We start from the raw sequence: 15,632 nt of genomic DNA on the forward strand, positions 1-15,632 counted from the left end.
TTAGCTGTACCCAACAGCTGCAGTCTTTCCACAAATCGAAGAAACACACAGGATCCCCGGTAAAGGCTCGAGACCTCAAGATAGGTGGAGCTGAGATTTGTAATATTGCAGACTTTGACCCCAGGCCTAGTCAGTTTAGAAATGCTGCCAATTACAAAGACCATTTCTACAACACATGTATGAATTTTGCTACAATATCAAAAACTCCAATTTTTCAAACTTTCGAGCCAGTAAATATGTACGCTTATAGCAATGATCACGACTATTTCAGTACGTCACATGAACAGAACTTTCTAAACCTCAACAAAATTACCAAAATAACATCAAAAGAGTGTGAATGTATTGAAGAACAGACGAGGGGACAAAATACCAATGATCGATGGCATGAGGAGCGTGGAAAGCGCATTCAGTCCTCAAACTACCACCGAATCTGTGCTGCGACAGAAAAGACAAGTTTAGTTGGATTGGCCTCAACAATAGTGCAGGGACAAGTTGTGAGGCAAAATGAAGCGATGCGACATGGATGCAAGTATGAAAAAACTGCGATACACATTTATGAGAGTGCAAGGAATGTTAAAGTCAAGTCTTGTGGCATAACGGTTTCACGGACACACCCATTTCTAGGGGCATCTCCAGATGGAATTGTAAATAAAAACTTGATAGTTGAGGTGAAATGCCCATTCAGTGCTATAAATAAAGAGATTTCCTCAGTGACAGTGCCATATCTTAAGGATGTGAACGGTAAACTAAAATTGAGTGCAAAACATCCTTATTATTATCAGATTCAGGGCCAGTTGTTTTGTTCGGAACGCAAGTACTGTGACCCGATCGTTTATACCTTGACTGACATAAAGTACATAAGGGTACACAAAAATGAGGACTTCATTTCACAGATGCTGTTAAAACTTGAACATTTCTTTGAGAATTATTTTAAGACTGAATTGTTGAAAAAGTTGTATTACATGGATGTTTAAAATAAGTTCCCTGCTCAGTCATGTGCATGTGTAAATACTTTTGTTACCATGTTTCTTGTAGTTCCTGGTTTGGTTCTAAAATATTTGTTTGACTATTATATGTGTTATACAATTCATTGTATTAGAAATAAATATTTGTTTTTAAAAATTTGTTTTTTCAACAGTTCGCTTCTAAAAACCATATTGTCAGGATTATTATTTTATGATGATGAGAGAATTGTATACTTGTAAGGTGGAACCCGTCTCATGAACTGACTAATATTACTACTCGTGAAAACCTTGAAATTGGGAAAAATGCGTCGTGAACTCTTCGAATTAGGAAATTAGCGTATTTGATTTTTTGCTTACATATACCTTAAAATTGAAAATAACTGTACCAAGTTGTTAATATTATATTTACTTTAAGGTTCTAGCCATAGAGCGCCATAAGTTAATTAGTTTAAGTTCATTAATCCTTACGACGCGGCAACCAAAATTGTAAGGCCTTACCAAACAGTTTGGATCCAGATGAGACGCCACAGAACGTGGCGTCTCATCAGGATCCAAACTGTTTGCTATTCCGATAGTATTCTTTGAAAAAAAATCGAAAAATGCAAATTTTTTAAATTCAGCAGACGACATTTTAGCAGATGAAAATTTTTCCAGCAAGCAAAGGGTTAAAAACAAACAATGTAACCTTCATTTGGGAAATATGTAATTTTCCCTAGATTGGGAAAGTGCTGTTTGAGGTACTTTACAAAGGAGCGTCGACTCACATACCGTTAATCATTTCAGGTCAAAACTGTTCTTAGCCTTGACAGTTCACATACATATTGGCTTTTTAAAAGATGGGAAAGTAACAAAACACTATTTTAGAACTTTATTAAGCAATCACATGTAATACATCAACCTAAACTTAAAAAATGAAAACTATAAAAAAAAAACAGTCTTCCAATCACATGTCCATTAGCTTAATTACTCTCATTACATGTACTTCTTAACACTCAAAACCAGAGCGCACATCTGACACATTTTTTTGCAGAATGTTTATTGACAATACAAATTTGACATTTTAATCCTCTTAGCTGCATACAAAACTTTGATTGTAGCTATTCTTTAAGCATATGTAGACACTATGCCATTCCTGAAATTACATAGCATGAAACAAACAAAAATTATCTCTGATGACAACTTTGTCTCTGTGCTAGTCAAAGGTTCAGTTAAAATTTTGTATGTTTTTCATAGCCCAATAATTCTTTCTACATGAACACGTTTACTTGAAATTTTTCTATCTTTAATAGCAGTTTCATTCGAAATTCTATTTTGCTTCTTAAAAAAGGTTGGTATATTGATATGCACATCATGTGGTGCAAAAATGTCCTGCACATTGAAACCTTTATCAGCCATTATACTGTCACTTTTGGAACAAAGCCTGGTCAGCTATTTGCCTATCACTCGTAGCACCCCCATAGGCTGGAGACACATAAGAAATAAGACCGCCAGGGGTACTGCCAACCAAAACCTTAACTGTATTTCGGTTCTTGTAAGTCGAAAAAGTGGCTTGTTGAGCTGTTGGATTTTTCGGCTTTTTAATTGGGCACTCAGTACCATCAATTATAACCCGTGTTTTGGGGTACAGTCTCTTGAAGCTGCTTGGAGCAAAATAGTGGACTAAAGTTTGTGATGGCCAAATGTTAATTTCTTTCCACTGTTTTTCCATGAACAAGACCTACGTAATAAAAATGTTTGACACAACACTTTCCGAAACATTAAATAATCGCGACAGTTCAAAGTTTGCCATGTGTCGCCTTAATTTAATCAACGTAATAAAAAATTGATCAGCAACACTTATACTTGTTATAGAATGATACACATAATTAAGATGGTATGCTGCTGGTCCGAGTGTGTTCAAAACAAAAAAGAACTTCATGTAATTTTCGAGTCCAGTGTAGAAATGAACAGCAGCTTCATCATCCACGAACTTGTTGATGCTAAATGCAAGTGTAGTTGTTGTTTGTATTGCCGCATCTTCCGTTTCACACTCTGTTTGTACAAATGAGTCCATAAATGTCACCTTTTCATCTGTGATCGAGATTATTTGCTCGACACATACCTGCTGTGTCACAACTTCTTCGACCGCATTGCCCAAGACAGTGACTTTCTCCCGGAACTGCACAGGCTGCATCCGCAGCACAATCCTTAAGCTCAATCATGGTCTGGCTGACTCTGAAATAGTGAAATCTGAATTTACAGATGCTCATTTGTCTAAAGGTTATGAGTTTATTGCCTATCTTATTAAAAGCAAACACAGTGACATGCTTAAGAAGACATGTGCATTTCTGAAAAGACATACAGCTGCCCGATACTTGACTAGGAAAAGGCGCTATGGTCTTCACTCTGAAATTCATTACTCTAAGGGCTTAACAGAACAAAAGCCAGATCTTACAGCTAAATGGCCCCACCTACAGCTAAATATGCTTTATAGGTTGAAAATAAAGTTATTTGTCTGAAGAACTAGTGCTATTAACTCATCAGCTATGTTGCTCCACTGGCCGCAATTCTGTAAACATAAAAAATACTTGTATATATGGAAATACCTAGTCTACCACCTGCACCGCACCACTACGTCCACTGTAAAGACACAGCTAAGTTAGTACTTTAACGAACAAACTGAAATTCATGTGTTAATTAAACAATCAGTATGATGACTCACATTGAAATCATGTCCAGTGCACCAGTCACAGCAAGACAGCTAGCGGATTGTTGAGCATCTACGGCTCAAGGACAAACGGTCAGGCCTACGAACAAAGAGAAAAATGGCATAAATGGGTTGCATGCATGTAATTTGGCATATTTTTCATCTTGCTCTCCACCTGAAACTTCAATCTATGGACATAATAATAGTTACATTCAAGATTTGTTGAAAATGTTACCCTTACTTGTCCATACCAGGTCCCCCACCCATCCGGAACAGTCCAAAACCACCTAAAACATCCATTTGGACCAAAATATTGACATCTCTCATCTATTTTAGCTCCCAAACCATCAAAACATTCATTAAAATTCATTTTCTACTTGTCTCGCTTGCAGACGAATCCATGTGACCTTGACATTGCAGTAAATGTGCTTTTTAAAGGTTATATTACACTAATTCCGATTCCCATGGGGTCCCATTATAAAACTGACAACTTTCACCTCATTTTTCTTGCCTTTCCGACGTATCAAATTTTCCGAACCTGGTATCATTTTAAAGATGGATCTGTCATCTTCCAATAATTGCAATCAAAAACATACCGTCTCGCAACTTCTAAGAAAGTAAATCGCTGTCGAATGAACCCACCGTAGAAAAACGTGTTTCGGAATCCTAATTTCGACAAAAGCCCCACACAATAGAAAACACACCCTCAAAAGTTCATCTTTTAAGTTAGCTTCCAATCCAAGGCATCAAAGTACTCCAGACACATACAGGATGTTACAAATAACCACAAAAGACATGTCTCAAATTGTTAAATGGCTTATATTCAAGAAGAGAAAAAGAACTCTTTAGAAATAGGCACTACTTTCGAATGGACCACGGAGGGATACACAATGATTTAGTATAATGTAACCTGTATTGAGCGTTGTAACAAGCACACAACTAGTCAGGGGATTGTTCGGAGGGAATATTTCATCAAGTCTATAAAAAGTCACTTATGCCGAAATTTATTTGTATACAAGAGAAAAAATGGCAAGGTTTGTGTTAAAGAAATTATTGAGAGCTTTTATCGTTAATATTTACCAGAAAGTGCTTTAAAAATGGGATTATCGGGAAATGAATATAAACTTGAAAATTAGCAAGCATGCAGTAATAGAGTCGGGTTGAAACGGATGTATTGCGGAATCGTTCGAGTCGGGATTTAACTACCTCTGCGGGAAAGACTTAACACTTACGAAGGGGGTTTATTCCGCCTCTCTGAAAACACGAAGGGGGTTTATTCCGCCTGTCTGAAAACTCGAAGGGGGTTTGTTCCGCCTATGCAAAACTAGCGAGGGTGTTTCTTCCGCGTATGCAAAATGTGAAAGGGGGTTTCTTCCGCTATGCCGTTTTTAGGGAAGGGGGTTTCTTCCGAAGGGGGTTTATTCCGGTAATCATCAATCCGTATTCCCAACACGATGGTCGTCTTGAGCATCGGCAAATTTTCCTCGCTGTCCCGAGTCAGAATAAAAACAAAACTGACTGACTGTCACTAAATTCTGGCTCATACATATACGGTTGAACGGAAAACTCATCGTAATCACTATCATCTTCCATTTTTCATCAATTTTTCTAACTAAAGCTGCAAGAGATAATACATCCGAAGCCATTTATAATACCGGCACGTTATTGAGTGCATGTGACTTCACTTCCGGTTTGAATGAAAATGGCGAGAACATCGGAATGTGTGAAAAATTGCGACTTTGTTCTATTCGTTCTCGCTAATAACACCGTATTTGAAATGAAGTGAGGTGCGGAATAGGAGCTTTTGGGGATTCCGATAATGACGTCACGTTGCGCATGCTCGAATTTTGGCCGTCAACACTGCGGCCATTTTGCTATTGTTTTCATTTGATGAACCGCATCGTGATAAAGTTATCATAATAATCTTAACTTGACACATATTCGCGACCATTTTTAAGAACAACAACATTCTCAGAAATAGATTTTTTTCAGAATAAATTAAATTTAATGAACGAACACAAATAAGGACGAAAATAAACGAATATATTGATTTCATGTAATCAACATATGGAAACTGATTTGAACCTGTATGTCTGTAAAAACTTACCTTGTTACAGATTAACTAAATCCTCTTGATAAATGTAATTGCTTTTATTTAATGGTTCACACCAATTTTGACACTCTTTGTTTCAGCATTTTGAACCCAGTGTTTAATTGACCCTTTGTTCATCACAAACCGATTATCTCGTTATGATCGGATACTGTCCAGACAATTACTAAGAAAACAGGGTGTCATAAGCCCGGGGACCTATACCCTGAATAAACCACATGTGGTTGGTCATTAAACACAATTTATGATACCTATATGTCATCTCTTGGCATTTTGAGCAGTCATTTAAGTCAAATACTTAACATATGCTTTAATAAAATATTTGAACATATTTAAAAAATATACATTTGTCACAAATGGATTAACAGGAACTGTACAGTGTATATATATTACCCAGTTTAAGCATAACAATAAAGTGTTTAATAACTATAAATTTAAAATATTGTACACATTTACTGCTACACAATTAACGTATTTAACGGGTATATACCTGCAAATGTAAACTCTGCTATAACGTGTGAAGATCGTGCGTTACTGCAGTGTTCGAATCACCATCATGAAAGCAAGCAATCACGTTTGATCATAGTTGGGATATAAAATACTTGCGTAAAATAAATTAAATGTATACATTTATGGTAGCATAAAATGCTAGATTTGTATCGCTCATTGTCACTAGTAAAGGGTTTTCAATATACATGTATATACATGCAAAGACAGTTATATTTTCAAAATATGCATGCAGGTGTTGTTTTTTTCAATTTGAATGCTAGCTAGCTAATATTTATTAATATTTTCATTCAATGTAAACGAAACGAAAATTCACTCAATGTTAAAGAAAATTAAAACTACATTGAAAGATTGTAATGTATTGCGCTTTTTAGGGCTTTGTTTTATAACTGATTCATTGCACTTTTTACAATAAATTTCCATGGCTGATGACCACCCATAATCATAATCAAATTAGAATCTTTTACATGTTTTATTTTAATTTTTAAATATCATTTAGTTAGATCTAAGTCTTACTTTAAGAAAGAATACGGGTATTTGTAGTTTTGTTTTGTGAAATTGTCAGTATTTAATCTTCCGACGACCTTTACTTTAATACAATGTAAATTGCCGCATCGAGAGGTGTGACGGCCAATCTATTTTTACTAACGGAAAACCCCTCTTGTGACGTCACGCCAAAACCTCCTATAGTTTAGATATGCACTAAGCTCAATAAATAAAGGTGTTTCACGGGTTTTTAAAACCGCGGCATGTGAACTTTAAACTTTAATTTTCCAGAGGTACATAATATGTCTCTTATAAATCGTATGTCACGTTCATACATACTTTTTTCATACATACTTTTATAACCGATCTTTAAGTTGTTGTTATAAAAAAGTGGCATGTCAAGTATATCATCAGGTTTTCTTATTTTGCATAAAATAAAATTAGAGGACAATGTATCGAACGACTTTTCAACGTCCAATGTCATTAAAAGTCATGTATTTTGTTGTCTTCTGTGTATTTTAAAATATCGTTTAGTAGTCTTGTGTTTTCTCCAATATATTTTCCTGATAAAGTCAGTTTGATCGTTGGCGATAAGTTTATCTAGAACAGTTTTTAATCTATTTGCAATTGTGCCTGAATCTATCTTATAAACAACATTTAAAAGTGTTAAAGGTCAAAGACATTGAGAGAATTGTCTTGATTTGTTTTCTTTTGGTGTGCATGTTATGATTCCCTGTTTTTGAGTAATTGACAAGGATCCTGAGATGAAGGCATAATTTAGACTTCTAAGAATAACATTTTTAAGATCCTTCCAGAAATTTTTGAAAAATTCTGTATTGAAGCCATCTGAGCCTGGGCTTATCTAATTTTCCATATTTTTTAGTGTAGCAGACATTTCTTTAATTGTCAGCAAGCCTTCTAATGTCTGAGATTCATCATTACTTAGTTTAACTATTTGTAATTTTTCTAGCTCATCAAATATGTCAGAATTACTATTGCTTTCATTTGTTACTGTTTCTGTATATAAAGTTTTGTAATATTTAGCAACTTCAGTTAAAATTTCTGTTTGATCATATATATTTTTGCCATCATTGTTTATAATATAGGATATAGTTTTACTTGATAAATGTTGTTTTTACAAATTACAAAAAATATTTTGTTGGTTTTTCACCTTCATCTATCCATTTTGCTCTTGATCGTAAAAATGATCCCTTTAATTTTGTTTCACGTTTATTTGATAGTTGCTGTTGCAGTAAGTTTCATTTTTTTCAAGTGTTTCAATTTGATTTCTAAGAACAAATTCTCCATCCTTCCTCTGTTTGCACTTGTAAGATGAAGAAGATATATTTTTTCCTCTGAACAGTTGATCATTTATAGTAAACTGCAACACGTTATCATCAACAGTATTAAGTACAGTCGACACCCGATGGCTCGAACTCGCTTGGCCCGAATTTCCGGTTGGCTCGAACTCTCATCAAAGCACCGATTGTGTATTGCTAAATATTTATAAAAAAAAATTGTCGGATAGCTCGAATTCGCGAGGCTCGAATTATCGGATGACTCGAATTGCTTTCACAGTCCCAGTCACAATATCCACACGTTTTTTTGTTCGGTTTGCGCGAACTCGCTTCAGGTCACATAAACTGTTAAACGATTAGGACCGTTAGATTAAAGGCACGCATGAATTGTTATAACGGTAAACCTCGGTTGCAAGAACATGCCATCGACTCAATAATCGTTAATTGATTTGAGTAAAAGATGACATTAAATTAAATTAAATACTGGTACATAAAAAAATAAAGTATTAAGTATATATTTGGTTCTTATTATTTCAAAAGCAGAAAGTAGTATGAAGTAGTATGGAGTTAAAGGTTACATTACACTAAATCATTGTGTATCCCTCCGTGGTCCATTCAAAAGTAGTGCCTATTTCTAAAGAGTTCCTTTTCTCTTCTTGAATATAAGCCATTTCACAATGTGAGACATGTCTTTTGTGGTTATTTGTAATATCCTGTATGTGTCTGGAGTACTTTGATGCCTTGGATTGGAAGCTAACTTAAAAGATGAACTTTTGAGGGTGTGTTTTCTATTGTGTGGGGCTTTTGTCGAAATTAGGATTCCGAAACACGTTTTTCTACGGTGGGTTCATTCGACAGCGATTTACTTTCTTAGAAGTTGCGAGACGGTATGTTTTTGATTGCAATTATTGGAAGATGACAGATCCATCTTTAAAATGATACCAGGTTCGGAAAAATTGATACGTCGAAAAGGCAAGAAAAATGCTGTGAAAGTTGTCAGTTTTATAATGGGACCCTATGGGAATCGGAATTAGTGTAATATAACCTTTAAAAAGCACATTTACTGCAATGTCAAGGTCACATGGATTCGTCTGCAAGCGAGACAAGTAGAAAATGAATTTTAATGAATGTTTTGATGATTTGGGTGCTAAAATAGATGAGAGGTGTCAATATTTTGGTCAACTTGGATGTTTTAGGTGGTTTTGGACTGTTCCAGATGGGTGGGGGACCTGGTATGGACAAGTAAGGGTAACATTTCCAACAAATCTTAAATGTAAATATTATTATGTCCATAGATTGAAGTTTCAGGTGGAGAGAAAGATGAAAAATATGCAAAATTACATGCATGCAACCCATTTATGCCATTTTTCTCTTTGTTTGTAGGCCTGACCGTTTGTCCTTGAGCCGTAGATGGTCAACAATCCGCTAGCTGTCTTGCTCTGACTGGTGCACTGGACATGATTTCAATGTGAGTCATCATACTGATTGTTTAATTAACACATGAATTTCAGTTTGTTCGTTAAAGTACTAACTTAGCTGTGTATTTTTACAGTGGACGTAGTGGTGCGTTGCAGGTGGTAGACTAGGTATTTCCATATATACACTATGTTTACAGAATTGCGGCCAGTGGAGCAACATAGCTGATGAGTTAATAGCACTAGTTCTTCAGACAAATAACTTTATTTTCAACCTATAAAGCATATTTAGCTGTAGGTGGGGCCAATTAGCTGTAAGATCTGGCTTTTGTTCTGTTAAGCCCTTAGAGTAATGAATTTCAGAGTGAAGACCATAGCGCCTTTTCCTAGTCAAGTATCGGGCAGCTGTATGTCTTTTCAGAAATGCACATGTCTTCTTAAGCATGTCATTGTGTTTGCTTTTAATAAGATAGGCAATAAACTCATAACCTTTAGACAAATGAGCATCTGTAAATTCAGATTTCACTATTTCAGAGTCAGCCAGACCATGATTGAGCTTAAGGGTTGTGCCGCGGATGCAGCCTGTGCAGTTCCGGGAGAAAGTCACTGTCTTGGGCAATGCGGTCTGGTATCAGGTAAGCACTATTGAAAGCCTCACACTTTTGGGGGGTCTGAAGCCTTGTGCTGTCAATGCGATCTGGTTCAAGTACAATAAGAATGCATTCTTAAAGCAGTACTTCATCAGATATGGTTATCTCAAGCTTACAGTTCGCGGGCAGATATGACTTCGATTTGTTCTTGCTAGCAGAACCCCTACAGGCCAAACTATGCGTTAAGCACTATTTTCCACAGCAACCCTTGCAGACAGAAAAACAATACTTAAAATTACTTCTGGCATTTAATTTCTAATTTCCTACATATCTCTTTTGTATGTTTGTTTGCCCTTTTTAACTATGACATGCCATCTTGCTCACATTGATGGAGCATACCTGTTTTTGTTTAGAGCCAAGTCCCCGGCTGCTCGAGTTTGCCGTGTCAATAATGAGAAAGCCATGGCATGATGTCTCCTCTATGTGTTTCCTTATCTCAGTGTTGAACATAATTGCCAGTTTCAGGGGCCTAAACATTTTATTTTATTAAAGGTCTGGATGATCATTGTCTGACTGCGGGTTTGTGTACACCTCAATCCGACTCTGTGTCCTGAACAGAGGCCGCAGTGGTGCAGCCGTTGTGGACGATCCATCAACATCCTGAAAGGTCAACACTACACCAAGCTTGGAAAATTGATCCTGATAGTCATCCCCAGGTAGTGGAATGAATGTTCACTGAACTACAGAGGAATCACACCCAAATGACTTTCCTGCCACGACATTAGTGTGGCCACTCGCGTAGGAATTCCTTAGCAAACATGCTCTTTTGCATGGTGACTGTGGACATTTTTGCAAAACTTACGCTTTCAACACTGGATTTTAAAGAGAATACTTAATAAAATGTCGCTAACAGGACTTATTTATATGAGAGAGACTATCTGGATGCGCATTAAGTGTCACTTTGTGTCGTAAGCTGTTGACGGAGCGATTTGCGCCTTTTTAAGTGTTAATTTTGGGTAGCCGGCTTGTATCGGCTTGAAAGCTGCAAATTATGCCTCTCATCATAATAGCATTAATTTTTGTAATTGCAATGTGTATGTTTAGATTGTAAGTGAAGCTTTTAATAATAATTTTCTTAAAAAACATGATTTTATATGCTCTCAGTGAGTTTTTTATTGAAAAAAGTGCTTAAAATTAAAAAAAAGTCTCCTATTTCATCAAGAAAAGTACACTGATTCACAATCAATACATTTATTTGGGCCTTTTGCTGATATATTGGTGAATTTCGCATGCAATGATACCAGTTTTTGCCATGAAAGTTACGCGTAACAATAATTGGAGACGCAAAATCAGCTGTCGTCACTTAGACTAAAAATCATGCATTCCGACTTGACTGCGGCCAATTTAGTCACCGCTTTAAATGGCCATTTTAAGGCCTTTACCCCAATCCGAATGCACTGAAATTGCATATTCATTGTGGAAATAGTTGAAATCTCATGTGGAGAAAGTTTGAAAAAGATAGGACAAAGTTGAGTTCCCTTAAAGGTTACATTACACTAAATCATTGTGTATCCCTCCGTGGTCCATTCGAAAGTAGTGCCTATTTCTAAAGAGTTCCTTTTCTCTTCTTGAATATAAGCCATTTCACAATGTGAGACATGTCTTTTGTGGTTATTTGTAATATCCTGTATGTGTCTGGAGTACTTTGATGCCTTGGATTGGAAGCTAACTTAAAAGATGAACTTTTGAGGGTGTGTTTTCTATTGTGTGGGGCTTTTGTCGAAATTAGGATTCCGAAACACGTTTTTCTACGGTGGGTTCATTCGACAGCGATTTACTTTCTTAGAAGTTGAGAGACGGTATGTTTTTGATTGCAATTATTGGAAGATGACAGATCCATCTTTAAAATGATACCAGGTTCGGAAAAATTGATACGTCGGAAAGGCAAGAAAAAAGCTGTGAAAGTTGTCAGTTTTATAATGGGACCCTATGGGAATCGGAATTAGTGTAATATAACCTAAAGCAATACTCTTCAACTGGAGGTGAAAATGTTCGTAAACAAAAGTTTATTAGAAATCGGATGGCTCAAATTTCGGATGGCTCGAACTTTTGTTGCCGGTCCCGACGAGTTCGAGCCATCGGGTTTAGTCTGTAATTCTGTATTATAAGCAGGTAAGCAATAATGTTTTTTGTTGTTGTTTTTTTTTCAATTTTTTATTTAATAATCTTTAGATACTCTTGGTCATGTAATAATGATTTAATGAACTTCCAGAGTCTTTTACCATGGGTGACTTCACACATATTTAAATATAAAGTTATAACTGAATGATCAGATTTGTAGCTAGCTTTAACTTCAGATTGTTTTATATGCTGCGCAAGATTGCTTGTGACAAGGTTGAGATCTTATCTTGTTTGCTGAAGAGTATTTGGTTTTCTCCATGTATATTGGTTAACATCACCATTGGTTAATCTAAACGTATCTTTCAAGCTTCTATCATTAAATACAGTAGATAAAAATTATCTTGACTTTTTGTTGCTTACTAGAGTTTTATAATTTGAATAATATAGCTAAGTATCTTGTACAAGATTAAAATCCCCACATATGATATAGGTGTCATTTCCGAATATGTCTATTTTAGAAAAAAGTTCAGCATTAAAATCTGGTTTATCATTATTGGGTCCCTATACAGAACATATAGTAAATCTTTTTGTCTCAAATGTTAAATCCAAAAGTAAGTAATTTCCAGTTTGATCTGTTATGGTGGCATGAATGGTTACTGCTGTATTCATGTTAAACAAAATTCAAACCCCTCTATAGATAGAAGTACCATGACTGAAATAATAATCCCCATCCCACTGAATAGATATCTGTTTTTCTCTTGATGGGATAAAGTGACAATCTTGTAAACAATAGGCATTTGCTTTTTGGTTTTTCAAATAGTTTAATACATCATTACGTTTTTAAGGCCACGGCAGTTGTAAGATAAAATCTTAAAGTCAACCGTTGGTATAGATTTTGAATTTTAAACTAGTATTTTGGTACATGATACGAAAGAACCCAATTACCAATATACTTAAAAAATAACAGCTTGTTTGATCTTAATGTTTAAAATGTGTACATGAAATGCAAAACGTTTGTTCATTACACAGGTGTCCACAACTGTAATTGAGTGAAACTTTAACAACAAGTGAAATAGCATATCGTGCTGTTTTTGTACCAAATACTCAGTTTTTAAATGTGAATGTCAAACACAAACACACACGCACGCACGCACGCACGCACGCACGCACGCACGCACGCACGCACACACACACACACACACACACACACACACACACACACACACACACACACACACACACACACACACACACACACACAGGTAAGCTTTTGAGCATTACAATAATATTATCAAAAATAGTCTCTGTTAATTTAAATCATTGAAGCAATAAGAAGGTATTGAATCGCATGTTGTTTTTATACAAAATCTCACGAGAACCGCTAAATATTCTCAAAAATCCTTTATTAATTAGAAGCATTTATCCAAAAAGCAGGCATGCGTTGCATAACTTGATGCCTCTACACATAAATCAAATTAAACAATTTTTACTAATTTTTTTACTAAGTTAATTATAACTAAAAAAAATGGGTTAAATTTGGACAAAATCTCGGTACGGGAAGGCATGTAAAAATTAAATGACTTGTGTGCATTGTATATTTTTTCATGTGTGAAATTATGTAGTTTTTGTTAAAAATTAATTTCAAAACATAAACCAGTCGATTCATGTTGTGTTTTAAATGAATTTTCGGTCAAATTAAATCAGTATGATATGCATTTGTATTTTGAGAGAAATAGAGTTTGTTTTCAACAGTTTTCTCTTTAATTTACTCATTGTTTATGTTATTACCTTATATGTAAAATTGTGTTTGCTGAAATAGACTTGTTGTTCAAGTGCAAATAAAAACTTAAAAACACAAGTGACCCATGATTTTTATTTTACTTTTCTATCCACAACAGATTCTAGGTATAACACAATTTTCATTAAAACTGCAGAATACGCCCTTAAGTGTTTGTTAATGTATTGTGAGCATTGGTAACCAGATTCTACTATTTGTTTTCTTATTTCACATACATTAGGTCACCGGAGAATACTGTATATAGGTTGGACATAACTTTGTAAATAAGCTAACTCTGTATATCACTTTATTCAATTATCATATGCGTTTTTGATGAATAAACAAACGTTTTATATAAAATATATATGTTTGCATACAAATTCGGGAGAGAAATGAGAAACTAAATGACAATGAAAATACCAGCCTTTCGTTGCAGAATTATATGTGACAAACACTGTTTCTAGTGTTAGAAATTCATACAATCAAAACGTTATTTTTTAGATATGACTTCAAACAATGCTAGAAAATATGTTTGCTTAGAAATAATTTTAATCTTCCGTTTACTTTACCTAGTGTGTAAATATTGAGGAGTGTGTTTATGTCTCCGTGTACAGACGACACCGTTCAGTTTGTAAAAAATGAATATGACCCACTTACCGTACCGTGATTTATATGCGTCCTGATCTAAATGTTTCGTTATGTACTTTATCCTTTTCGATATGATGCATGTCATTGTGTCGTATTAACCAATCTTTAATACAAAAATAACAAGTTTAACACACACTTAAAATATGTAGAAAAGTGTACGAGATACATACCGACCGGCTAGTCATTCTGATGTACTGCCACCATTGGGTATTTTGATTCAGTACAAAATTGGTTTTATGGTTGAAAGCACAAGATTTTTGCGCGTGGCTTATTTACTGAAACACTATCAATATGTCATAAAACAACATCACTTTGACAAAAAATGATATAATATATATGTTCATGTATATATTATATCAAAAATGTTTTAACCTATCAATATGTCATTTAACAACATTTTTCATCACTTTGCCAAAATTTATATAATAGAAATGAACATTGATATTTTGTTCAAAGTGATGAAAAATGTTGTTTTATGACATATTGATAGTGTTTCAGTGGATTGGCCACGCGCCAAACACCTGCATGTGTTCATATCGATACCAGCCCAGAACTTATTCATAAACTTTTCATCACCGTCTCTTGCTGGCCTTACTAGAACTGATCTTTCAATTTCTAAACTGAGAAGTCTCGGAAAAGACATGGTAATACAATCTCTTGCAAATCGGTTGAATTCCACTCACGCATATATATGTGAGCATGTTGATACATAATATGTAAAAGCATGAAACGCGATCTATATATACACAACGCATGGAACGACAGCTCTTTTGTGAGATTACCTTCAATAGTCAAGACGGCCATAAGCGAGCCTGCGAGACTGCGTAGGTCGTAAAATTGTTTTGGCTTAGGCTTTAGACCAACAGCGTCAATTACACATGTTAACTTTTATATTAAAGAAGTCTGAAGTTTGAAATATTACTGCATCGATACTTATCGTTTAATTTTCATTATTTATTTAAAATACGCATGTACAGGGATACATGTATTGAAAAAAAGCACCACCGTTTCGAGTGTTGATCGCGTATA

The 15,632-nt window shown here is 35.1% G+C and overlaps 1 long non-coding RNA gene and 1 pseudogene across 1 annotated transcript; one reads left to right on the forward strand and one right to left on the reverse strand.

The window, feature by feature from the left end:
• Positions 1-1,907: 1,907 nt before the first annotated feature.
• Positions 1,908-3,737, reverse strand: LOC127866532 (uncharacterized; annotated as a pseudogene).
• Positions 3,738-9,187: 5,450 nt separating this feature from the next.
• Positions 9,188-11,985, forward strand: LOC127866539 (uncharacterized). The gene is made up of 3 exons (XR_008043032.1): positions 9,188-9,520; positions 10,002-10,102; positions 10,610-11,985. It is a non-coding gene; the product is annotated as an uncharacterized LOC127866539 (long non-coding RNA).
• The last annotated feature ends 3,647 nt before the right edge of the window (positions 11,986-15,632 follow it).

The sequence above is a fragment of the Dreissena polymorpha genome, chromosome 1 (assembly GCF_020536995.1).
Source record: "Dreissena polymorpha isolate Duluth1 chromosome 1, UMN_Dpol_1.0, whole genome shotgun sequence".
Taxonomy (NCBI): Eukaryota; Metazoa; Mollusca; class Bivalvia; order Myida; family Dreissenidae; genus Dreissena; species Dreissena polymorpha.